This window comes from Nycticebus coucang, chromosome 21 (genome assembly GCF_027406575.1).
Source record: "Nycticebus coucang isolate mNycCou1 chromosome 21, mNycCou1.pri, whole genome shotgun sequence".
In the NCBI taxonomy this organism is placed as follows: Eukaryota; Metazoa; Chordata; class Mammalia; order Primates; family Lorisidae; genus Nycticebus; species Nycticebus coucang.
Window position 1 is genome coordinate 13,520,261 of NC_069800.1, and position 12,018 is coordinate 13,532,278.

General features: G+C 37.6%; 1 protein-coding gene and 1 pseudogene across 10 annotated transcripts in view; one reads left to right on the forward strand and one right to left on the reverse strand.

Annotated features, from left to right (window-relative positions):
- The window catches only part of KIZ (kizuna centrosomal protein), a 153,209-nt gene that overhangs the window by 110,017 nt on the left and 31,174 nt on the right, over positions 1-12,018 (reverse strand). The window lies entirely within an intron of this gene.
- On the forward strand, positions 10,400-10,880 carry LOC128573740 (protein tyrosine phosphatase type IVA 1-like; annotated as a pseudogene).

Here is a 12,018-nt window from a genome sequence, read left to right on the forward strand (position 1 = left end):
AAAAGCGAAAGCAAAGACAATTCTTCCAAGCACGAATAAGACCTGGAAATAATGCCACTGAGGCAATTTATAAAGTAGCTTATTTCTTGGGAAAAAAGGAAGCCATTCAGTGATACAGGAATTGTGACAGAGAGTAGTGTGAAGGTGTAGGATGCTTAGACCCCAAAACATTTCAAAGCACAGACAACTGCCTCTTTTAGGGAGAACCATAACCGTTCATCAGCATGAACTAGCCTTCAACTTCACAGAACAACTTCATGCCATACTTCAAAAGGAATAATATACACACATACACATCTATATATCAAGTATAAAACCTGTGCCAAGTCAGTAAGTAGATCAGTTGATTCATCCAAAGCAACTGAATATTTCTTTGTAAGGTAAAACAAAGTCTATATGATATGTGGCAAAAAATCCAACCATTTTGAAAAAAGCTATCTTTTCTCAAACTAATTCTTTAAAAGGAAATTTCAGATAAACATTTTTCCCAGTTAGCAAAGGTCACTGATAAACAGGATAATATATGCGAATCATATGAAGAATAGAAAGCTATTAGTGACCTATTAATTGGACAATACAATGAAAAATTCACCAACTTTAAGAATAATGACGTCGGGCGGCGCCCGTGGCTCAGTCGGTAGGGCGCCGGCCCCATATACCGAGGGTGGCGGGTTCAAACCTGACCCCGGCTGAACTGCAACCAAAAAATAGCTGGGTGTTGTGGCGGGCGCCTGTAGTCCCAGCTACTCGGGAGGCTGAGGCAAGAGAATCGCTTAAGCCCAGGAGTTGGAGGTTGCTGTGAGCTGTGTGATGCCACGGCACCCGTACCGAGGGCCATAAAGTGAGACTCTGTCTCTAAAAAAAAAGAATAATGACGTCACATTCAAATTTGCATTTTAGCCTCACCTAGTTTATATCACCAAGACACCTGAAGAACTACAGACGGAACTGATTGATTTTAAAGTCAATGTTGATGCTAAGAAAGATCCAGTTTGAAATATGGAAAAATGCAGTGGAATATCCACACCATTGGCAACATGCCCAAAAAATGCTTTCTTGCTTTTTAACCACTTATTGGTGCAAATCTACATTTTCCTACCTAACACAAATCAAGATGCCCTTATAGTCACAAATGACTGAAATCCATCTAGGAGGATAGACTGAAACTGTGGACCTCCAACAAAATATTCAAAGCTTTCCAACAAAAAGACACAACAAAGTCATTAAAAGGTTAGTTAATTTTAACAAATATTTTTCATTTTTTGAAATTACTAAGTACATAGTAGTTAGATTTTCACAAAATAATGCATATTTTTAAATATATCTAAGCTGAAGTTCCTTGAATGTGGCCTTATTTGATTATGGCTAAATTAATACAGCCTTCCAACATGAAAATGTTCCCCATCCCTGATATAGCCTGTTACTGATACTGAATACTGCAGGCTACTATAACATAATAGTCAGTATTTATGTATCTAAACTTTTGTGAACATAGAAAAGATACAGTAAAAATACAGCATAAAAGATAAAAAAAAGATATACTTGTATAGGGCACTTACCATTAATGGAATTCACAGGACTAGAAGTCGCCCTGGTAGTTCAGTGAGTGGTGAGTGACTGTGAAGGCCTCAGACTGCACTGTACACTACTGCAGACTTTATAAACACTATATACACTTAGGCTACACACTAAATTTATTGAAAAAATTTTTCTTCCTTCAATAGTAAATTAAACTTAGTTCACTGTAATTTTCTTGCCTTATAAACTTATAAATTGTTTTTAACCTTGTTTTTAACTCTTCTGTAACAACATTTAACTTAAAACACAAATACCTGTACAGCTGTACAAAAATCTTTTCTTTTTTATATCCTTATTCTGTAAGCTTTTTTTCTGTTTAAAATTTATTTTAATTTTTTACTTTTTAAACTTATTTGTTAAAAACTAAAATGCAAACACACACATTAGCCTAGGCCTACCCTGGGTCAGGGTCATCAGTATCACTGTCTTCTGCCTCCCTATCCTGTCCCACTGGAAGGGCTTTGGAGACATTTAGCACGTATGGAATTGTCCTCTCCTATGGCAACAATGCTTTCTCCAAAATATCTTCCTGAAGCTATTTTACAATTAACTTTTTTAAAATATAAGTAGAAGGAGTACACTTCAATAACAAGTGGTGGTACAGCAAGTACATAAACCAGCAGCATAGTAGTTTATAGTTATTACCAAGTATTATGTACGCACACTATACATAACTACACGTGCTATATATGTTTTTTTATTTTTTAAGTAAATTTATTTCAGGTTAATGTGGGGGTATAAGAAACCAGCTCAAAATATTAGATTCAGTTAGGTAGAGTTTGTCTTGTGGTTATGTCCCACACACAAAAGATACATCAACACCTCTACCTGTGACCATTAAGTGGGAGCACCCCAAATCCTCTCTTTCTACCCTTCCTCATTCTCCCTCCCCCAGTGTGAATTGAAATGAGTTTTTCTCCCATTTGGGCATGCATTGGATTGTCTACTGGCTTCATATTAGTAGTGAGTACACTGGATATTTGCTTTTCCATTCTTGTGATACTTTACTAAGAAGAATGTATTTTAACTCCATCCAGGATATTACAAAAGATATGAACTCTCCACCTTTTTGTATGGCTGAATAGTGTGGTGTGTATGTACCACAAGTTGTTAATCCATTCCTAAGCTGATGGGCATTCATGTTGTTTCCACATCCTGGCAATTGTAAATTGAGCTGTAATAAACAATCCTGTGCAAATGTCCTTATGGTAAAATGATTTTTTTTCTTCTGGGTAAATGTCTAGTAGTGGGACTGTGGGGTCAAATTGGAGGTCTAATTTGAGATCTTTGAGGATTTTCCATATTTCTTTCCAAAGAGACTGTATGCTATACTTTTATACCACTGTCAGTGCCGTAGGTTTGCTTAGGACAGCATTACTACAAACACAAGCAAGGTGTTATGCTATGTAAATGTCACAATGTCATTAAAAGATGGGAATTTTTCAGCTCCACTATAATCTTATGGGACTCCTGTTGTATATATGGTCTGTTGTTGATTAAAATATTATATGGCAAATGACTGTAATTAGAAATATTTCCATGAAAACTTGGCTTCTTAATAAAACAATACTGACTGCCATGTTGTATCAATCTATACTTGTTACACTAAATTTTTTCTCTACCAGGGTCTCACTCTGTTGCCTGGACTAGAGCACAGTGGTGTCATCATAGTTCACTACAATCTTAAACTTCTGGGCTTAAGCAATCCTCCTACTTCAGCCTCCTGAGTAGCTGGGACTATAAGCACGTACCACCAGGCCTAAGTCTTTTATTTTTTGTAAAGATTGGGGGAGGGGGGGTGTCTCATTTTTGCTCAGGCTGGACTTGAACTCTGCTTCAAGTGATCCTCCTGCCTTGGCCTCCCAAAGTGCTAGGATTACAGGCATGGACCACTGCACCCAGCCCAATTACTTTAAAGTTTAAAAAATTAAAATTATAATACTCGATCTTGGCTTGGGTCCAGGAACAGAAAAAGGATATTAACAGACAAACTGGACATGGAATAAAATCTTTGTTACTGAATGCTTGGTGCTTATCTTGAAACCGCATCAAAAGAAGAGAGCAAACGGTTTGAGAAGCAGTAACAGGAAATTTTTTACTTTGCCGAAAGAGGGAAAATGGCAGACTATTCCTCTCAAAATGCCAAATTCCCAAATATAAGCAGAAACAGATTTTTCAAGTGGGAGGGCCTATTATTGTTCAACTATAGTTAATGATTCTAATCTTCCTATCTCTGCTGAAGACAAAGCCATGACCTCTGCCCACCTGGGAGGTCCGTTGAATTCTGCCAGGATCCAGGCCTCATCTCTATCTCACAGAGCTCAACTCAACCATTTCCTGTAGCACAAAGAACAAAAGACATTTCTCTGCCACTCTGACGAAAGCCTGAGTCAGGGATATAGGCCTTAGTTTCTAAAAAGAATGGGGTAGAGACAGAAAACATTTTTGCCATTTTTTCAGACCATTCCCTCTGTTACATCTTGAATCTAGTTAACAGTAACGTTCTCGGATTTGACAAGTGTGACCTGGTAACATAAGATGTTAACAAGGTGGAAACTGGGTGAGGCATACAAGGGAATACTTTGTATCATCTCTGCAGCTTTTCTGCAAATCTAAAGTTATTCTTTTTTTTTTTTGGTTGCAGTTCAGCGGGGCCGGGTTTGAACCCGCCACCCTCGGTATATGGGGCCGGCGGCTTACCGACTGAGCCACAGGCGCCGCCCCAAGTTATTCTAAAATAAAATGTTCATTTAAAAAAAGTTAACTCCCAGTACAAAGGAAAGTTAAGTGAAATAGAAACTCTCACATTGTTGACAGTAGAATAAACAGACAGAATCCTTTTGGAAAACAATCTGGCATCAAAAGTCCTAAATATGTTTGTTGCCTTTATTCAGTAATTCTACTCAGAAATCCATCTTAAGGAAATAAACTTAAGAGAAAAAACACGACAAACAAGTTCATTTATAATATTATTTAAAATCATGAAAAGTTGGAAGCAACCTGTATAATTATACAATAGGATAAGAGTATGAAGTCATAAAAATGAGGCAAGTGAAGACTATCTTCTTATAAGGAAAATGCTTGGATACGGTAAAGGAAATTATCTAGTTAGCATGCTTACACCTATGGAATGCTGTAAACACAGGAAAAAGAAATTCACTAAAAGGTTTGTATAGGATTATGTCAGGAATATGAACATTGTCATTTCTATCTTCTCTTTTTTCCAATTTAACTTGATTTAAGCTTTTAAAAAGTTTCAGATATTATTCACATACCCTAAAATTCCTTTGAAAATATACAACTTGGTGGTTTTTTAGTATATTTATCACCCTAGAAAGAAACTCCATAACTTTTAGCAGTAACTTCTCATCTTCCTTGACTGCTTTCTAAAAATCTGCCAATTTGAGACATTTTATACAAATGAACTATTGTCTTTATTAACTGATTTCTTTCACTTAGCATAATGTTTTCCAGGTCGTAGCATGTATCAGTATTCTATTCCTTTTCATGGCTGAATAATATTCTGTACTATGGATATACCATATTTTGTTTATTCATTAGCATTTGAGTTGTTTCCACTTTCTGTCTATCATGAATAATGCTGCCATGACCATTTGTGTACAAGATTCTGTGTGGACGTATCTTTTCATTTCTCTTGAGATGCACCTATGAATGAAATTGTTGGTTCAAATGGTAATTATATGTCTAACTTTTTCAGAAATTGCCAAACTGCTTTCCAAAGCAGTTGCACCATTCTACATTCCCATAAGCAATTATTTAAACTTTTATAATAAAAAATAGGAGAAACTTATAAAAATTAACTGCTGCTTCCTATACGGTAATGCTACATTTGAACTAGCTCAACATTTGCAAAGCAAAATACTGGCTCCAGTAAAATATAAGCTGGACTTCTGTAGGTTGACAACTTTCCCATTCGCTAAGATCAGGCCCTAAGACGTATCTCTTTTCTTTTTTAAAAGAGTCTGTCATTTTGTTGGCTCAGCAACAGGAAATACGGTGTTCTTTAATCTTAAATTCTGAACATTATTATTCTCAAAACAGTTTCTGAGCTAGGGAAGCTGAAAAGAAAATGCCATGTTTCACATTATTGTTGACACAGGAATAATGTTAGAAATTGAAAAAGTTTTTGAGAGACAGGCGTTATTGACAAATGAGGAGCATGTATCAGTACGTAAAGATCGGACATAATGACCAACTTTTCCACACCTTCCTTTCAATTTCTGCAGTTGAATGCTACAGATACATCTATAATCCAAGATTTAGTTCAGTTCTTACTTTTCCCATCACAGTTATCCACCTGCAAACTTAAAAAAAGGGTCGGAGTTGGGGCAATTTAACTGCAAAGCAGATGAACATGTTCGAAAAGATTTTTTAGTGAACAGAAGGTGACTTTTAAAATCTAAAGTTCATCTTTACTAGGGGAAAGAGGAGGGTCAGACAAGGGGATATCAGCAAGTGTAAAACTGTTATAATGAATTCTTAAATCATTTTGAACTATAGAATTCAAAGCAAGTGGATCTTGACCATTACTGGACTTTGAAAAAAAATAAATAAATGTTATACTTCATATTTTGCAAAATACTAAGGAAATCTTTATTTTTTCTTATTTTTTTTTCACAGATAAGGGAATGAGAATTAGCAAGATGAATGTGGAATGGAAAAAAGCTATAAGACCAAATTTTCAGCTTTTCACATAATATAATTATTGTTCTTTTTTTTTTTTAATGGAGATAGAGTCTCACTCCGTCACCCTGGGTAGAGTACCATGGCATCACAGCTCACTACTACCTCAAATTCTTCGGCTCAAGCAAAGCCACCTGCCTCAGCCTCCTGAGTAGCTGAGACTACAAGTGCTCACTACAATGCCCAGCTAGTTTTTAGGGACAGGGTCTTGCTCTTGCTCAGGCTGGTCTCGAACTCATAAGCTCAAGCAATCCACCCACCTCAGCCTCCCAGAGTGCTGGGATTACAAGTGTGAGTCACCGTGCCCGGCCTATAATTATTGTTCTTAATTTCTATGTATGCAAGTCCTTAAATCACACTCAATTTTTTTAAAAATCCATTAATGATAATTTACATGCGACAATCCTGAAGGAATCAGTTTACTTTGCCATGTATTGTTCTTCCGAAATTTGTATGTTGAAGATCTAGTTCCCAAAGTGACTATATTTGGAGATAAGGCCTTTAAAGAGGTACTTAAGGTTAAATTAGGCCTTAAGGGTGGGACCTCCATCCAGTAGGACTGACATCCTCATAAGAAGAGAGAAAGACCCTAGAGATCTCCCTGTGCACACAAAGAGACACAGAGAGAATTCACTTTCACAATTTAAGGAGATAGGCCTTACCAGACACCAACCCTGCTAGCACCTTCATCTGGAGCCTCCAACCTCCATAAATGTGAGAAATATATTTCTGCTGTTTAACCCACACAGTCTGTGTATTCTGTTATAGCAGCCCTATAAACCTGATATACTGTGCCAATGTGATTATTAACTGTTCTTTGATTTTGCCACCATGATAGGTAATAGTCACACTAAATTCATAGAACTAAGACCACAAAATGTCTATAACCATTAAACACAACAATTGTGGGAACTATCTAATTTTTAAGTCTATCTAAATTAGGCTTCAACTATGTGTTCTGTAAGTTATTTTGTAGGGTAAGTCATTATAAAATTCATCTTTATGAGTTGTCACCATCAGGTAGTATTACTTCTTGTTTTCTCAATTCATAGGTAGAATTTCAACCCACACCACCAACCTCTCCACTCTCTTAGGTAAGTGGCCAGAACCTAAAATCAATGTAAGACGACCCTAATGGAAAATAAAAATGGTGATGATAGTGGTGGCAGGAACCATGAACATTTAGCAAACACTTACAGGTACCAAGCATGACCTAAAAGATTTATATAATCAAAATAACCATTAATACTATTACCCCTACTCTTAAGTGATTTAGCCAGGTTGAGCAACTTGCCCATAGTCACAGAGCAGGATTCAAATCTAGATTCATAAGAACTCCAATACATACCTCTTATGGTACGATATTCAAAACTGAAGCAATTAAATGCCAATTGTATTACTAAATCACAGATTTTTTAAATAAGCAAACATAAAAATCTATGTCTAATTTCTTACTAAGTTCAATGAGTAAAAAAATCAGGTCTCACTAAAACAGACACCTAATAGAATTTATATCTAATAAATAGAGTCAAATCCAAGTAGGGTAAACCAGGGTAAACGGGAAGAGCAGGAGAAAAGCAGATAAAAGCCCCAAGAGAAAGCCAATATTCCTAAGTCCTATCAGTAGGTAACTCTCAAAAAATAAACACATACACCCCAGACCACTTTTTCTCCTAACATTCTTAGGCCTAAGCAACTGCCATAATCAAAGCAAAACAAAGTTAAGTACAGTTTTAAAGTGAGGAAGAGAGGGTTGACTAGTATCTAAAAATGCCAAGGTGACGTCTCTTTCCTCTTATGATACAATTCAGCATATTCTATATATGCTCCATAATTCTCACACAGGGCAGCTCAGGTTAAACTGTGTCTCTTAGAGTTTCCTGTTCATGAAAGAAATGTGCAGAAATCCATCCAAGGGACAGAATGCCAGTATTTTCTATAATTCTGTGGGATCTGAGGAAGGATATAAGCAATTCATACTTTCCCACAATTAAAACAGTCTCATCCATGGGCAGGCTGCTTCTGCCTAAAATAGATTAACCACATCCCCATTCCTTTCTCATATGCTTACTTTTTAAAACTGTATTAACATTATTAAATTATGGAAACAAGACTCAATGCAAGGCATATAAGGAACAAGTTATTTATTTTTCTACATCTCACTGAATCCCTTTCCCTCCTTTATTTTTATTATTATTTTTTTATTGTTAAATCACAGCTGTGTACATTAGTGCAATCAAGGGGTACAATGTGCTGGTTTCATATACAATCTGAAATATTCTCATCAAACTGTTGGGAGAGGGGAGGTTAGGGTGGAGGGAAGGTAATGGATGGGGCCACACCTACGGTGCATCTTAGAATGGGTACAGGTGAAACTCACTAAAGGCAGAATACAAATGTCTACAAACAATAACTAAGAAAATGCCATGAAGACTACCTTTCCCTCCTTTAAACCATTTAGTATGCCTTTTCACACCTCCTAACTCCATGAAACAAATTCCTTACAGATTAGGGTTTGGGTATTTGTACAGAAGTGAGAGCATGTTGCATATAACCCTCTACAACTTGCTTTTCTGTCTTAACAATCCACCCTGGACACCTCCACATCATGAGGAATGCACCTGATTCTGCACAATATATGCAGATTCTGAGCTTCTCAGTTCAACTAGCCCTCTGTGGCTGGTCATTCAGATTGCTTCCATGTTTTTGCTACTAAAAATAATGCTGCAACACAAAGACTATAGTTTTCCATTTTTGAACCAAAGCCTTTATTTCTAGGAGACAGACAACCAAAAGCAAGACTGCTGGGACAAAGCATATATATATACACACACACACACACACACACACACATACTATAATAATTGTGACAGTCATTGCCAGCTTTCTTTCCAAAAAAGTTCTAGGTGCTAAGACTTCTTTTTTTCAGGCTGCATAAAGAATATCTGTTCCTAATTATAGAATATTTCATGAAATATAAGTACATGAAATTTGGAAAGTCTTCTAAAGAACAAGAAATCAATATTTGTTCTCCTGTAGAACTTCCATAATCCCTTGTACTATCTGAAGGAGTATCACAAAAATTAACTTCTTGTTAAATGACTTATGTTTCTCTTCCCCTTCTTTTTCCCTCTTCCCTGTCACTCCATTATAAGAGAAGCAACTGTATCTGAGTTCACTTTTCTCACTTATAAAAGCCTTTGTCACATAATTCCACTGCAGAGGGGAGGAAGGAAACGTCTCCACAAAGGGTAAGTTTTAAAAATGTTGTTTTTCTTACTGGATGTACCTCACCACTAACAGTATCGCTGTCACCTTGGGACCAGCTATATGATTAGACCACAATCTTCAATGAGTAACCATATTCCTCAGTTCTACGGTATTCTTGATCACACATTTGTGGAGTTTCTGAAAGACAGTTGAGATTACTTCCAGCCACAGCTTGACCTCTATGCAGACAAGTGAACTGTAGAAATCCATTACTACTCCATGAAGAAACCCCCATGAGAGTGGTTAACCTGGACACAGAAGTGTTGAATTTTACAAGAGTTCTGAGCTGAATGGGGTAAACCTCAGTGCACTTCTGTTCTGTTGCCTCAGTATTACTGGATTAAAGAATTGCTGATTCCTGTTAGAAAGGTCATTTCATTTATCATTACTTCCAACTCAATGCACTGAGAATTTCAAGTGGGGGATACTGAAGTAGACTTCAGTTTCTTTGCCTCAACCCCCGCCCCCCCAAACAAAAAGAAGTGATGCAAAGTCTCTCTCTCTCGCCCTCGGGAGAATGCCTTAGCGTCATAGCTCATAGCAACCCAAACTCTTGGGCTCAATCGATCCTCCTGCTTCAACCTCCTGAGCAGCTAAGACTACAGGTGCCTGCCACAATGCCTGACTAATTTTTCTATTTTTAGTAGAAATGGGGTCTGGTCTCTTTCTTGGTCAGGATAGTCTCAAACTCCTGAGCTCAAGCCATCCACCCAACTCGGCCTCCCAGAGTGCTAGAATTAAAGGTTTGAGCCATGGTGCCTGGCCCCTTGCATCATTTCTGTATTCAATTTTTAAAATTCTTTCATAACCCTATTGAGTGTTTTTTAACTAAATTAATGAGGTATAAATGAACCATCCAGCTCCTGCAGAAGTCACATACGAAAACATGAGATTTCTCATTACACACGATCCAACCCAATGAGCTTAAACAAATTTACAGAGGAACTTAAGAAGTCTAGAGTTACCACAATAGTAAGAGTGCGTGAAGCAACTTATGACACTCCTTATGAGGAGAAAGATGGCATCTGTGTTTCCAGCTGGGCTTTGATGATGGTGCACCACTGTCTAGATAGCTGAAGACTGGTTAAGTCTTGTGAAAACCAGGTTTTGTGAAGACCCTGGTTGTATTGCCTTATACTGTAGGCCTTGGGAGAGCTCTAGCGCTTGTTGAAGGTAGAAGGAAACATGAAGAGGCAGTACAGCCAACAGGGCAAAGGTGGCAGGGAGCTTTAACAGTAAGCAACTTCAGTATTTGGAGAAGTAGTGTCCTAAGATGTGGCTGTACTTCAGACTCTGACGGTCATAGAGACAACTGCTGCATTCAGTAAAACTGGGGGCCTGATGCTGTTGCCCTAGAAATAAAACTTGAAGATAGGACCTAATCTGTCATATGTGTCAGACAACATGTTGGCTTGTGGGTAAGTCTAATGAAGCTTCATAGGAATATTGTAAAGCAGTTTGTCCAGGCCACAAGCTTGACGGAACTGCAACCTCTCTGGGTTACAGTCAACCTTTTTGGACACTCAGCGAAAGATTCTTGTTCAGCATTTCAAACGTTCTTATCATTTGTACCAAATAACCTTTCCTGAAATCACTGGGTTATGTCTGGTTTAAAGCTATTCCCACGCCAGAATCCTTTTTTTTTTTTTTTTTCCAGAGAGTCTCACTAAGTCACCCTGGATGGAGTGCTGTGGCATCACAGTTCACAGCAACCTCCAACTCTTGGGCTTAAGGGATTCTCTTGCCTGAGCCTCCCAAGTAGCTAGAACCACAGCGCCCACCATAACGCTCAGCTATATTTTTGGTTGTGCTGTCATTGTTTGACAGGCCCGGCTGGATTCGAACCCTCCAGCTCTGGTGTATGTGGTGACACCCTAGCTGCTGAGCTATAGGAGCTGAGCCCCATACCAGAATCTTATCAGTACATACATAAGAAATTTAGATCTGTTGCCAAAATACCAAGCATAATACTTGTATATTTTAAATGTTACACAGAACTAAAGTTCCAGGAACTTTGAACAATCTAGACAACACTCTCTAGACCTTCTGTGGTTCGCCCAGGTGTCTCAGACAGTGAGAGCAGGGCCTCACTTCATGCCTGCTCACTTCATGCTTACATCTCTCATGTTTATACCAGTAGACAGCAGGTTTACTCAACCACTGTCTTTTGTTTTTATTTTTACCAAGCATCAGAGTGATTATTTAATATCTTTCTATAAATCTCATTTTGTGCTATTATATAAAACCTCCATTTTGAAAATCGACCTTCCATAGAAGCATATGTCTCTACTGGTTCAGGTAAAAAGGCTCACAGTTAATTTATTGTTTGCACTCTGGGGTTCAACTTAAGAGGGAGGGCCTGAAAAATGAATAGAAGGGGTTATTAAATATTTTTAGCAAAGTGTTGCCTTTGTCTTGCACAGAATACGTAGAGATATGCTCTTTAATTTAGTAAATATTTTTAAA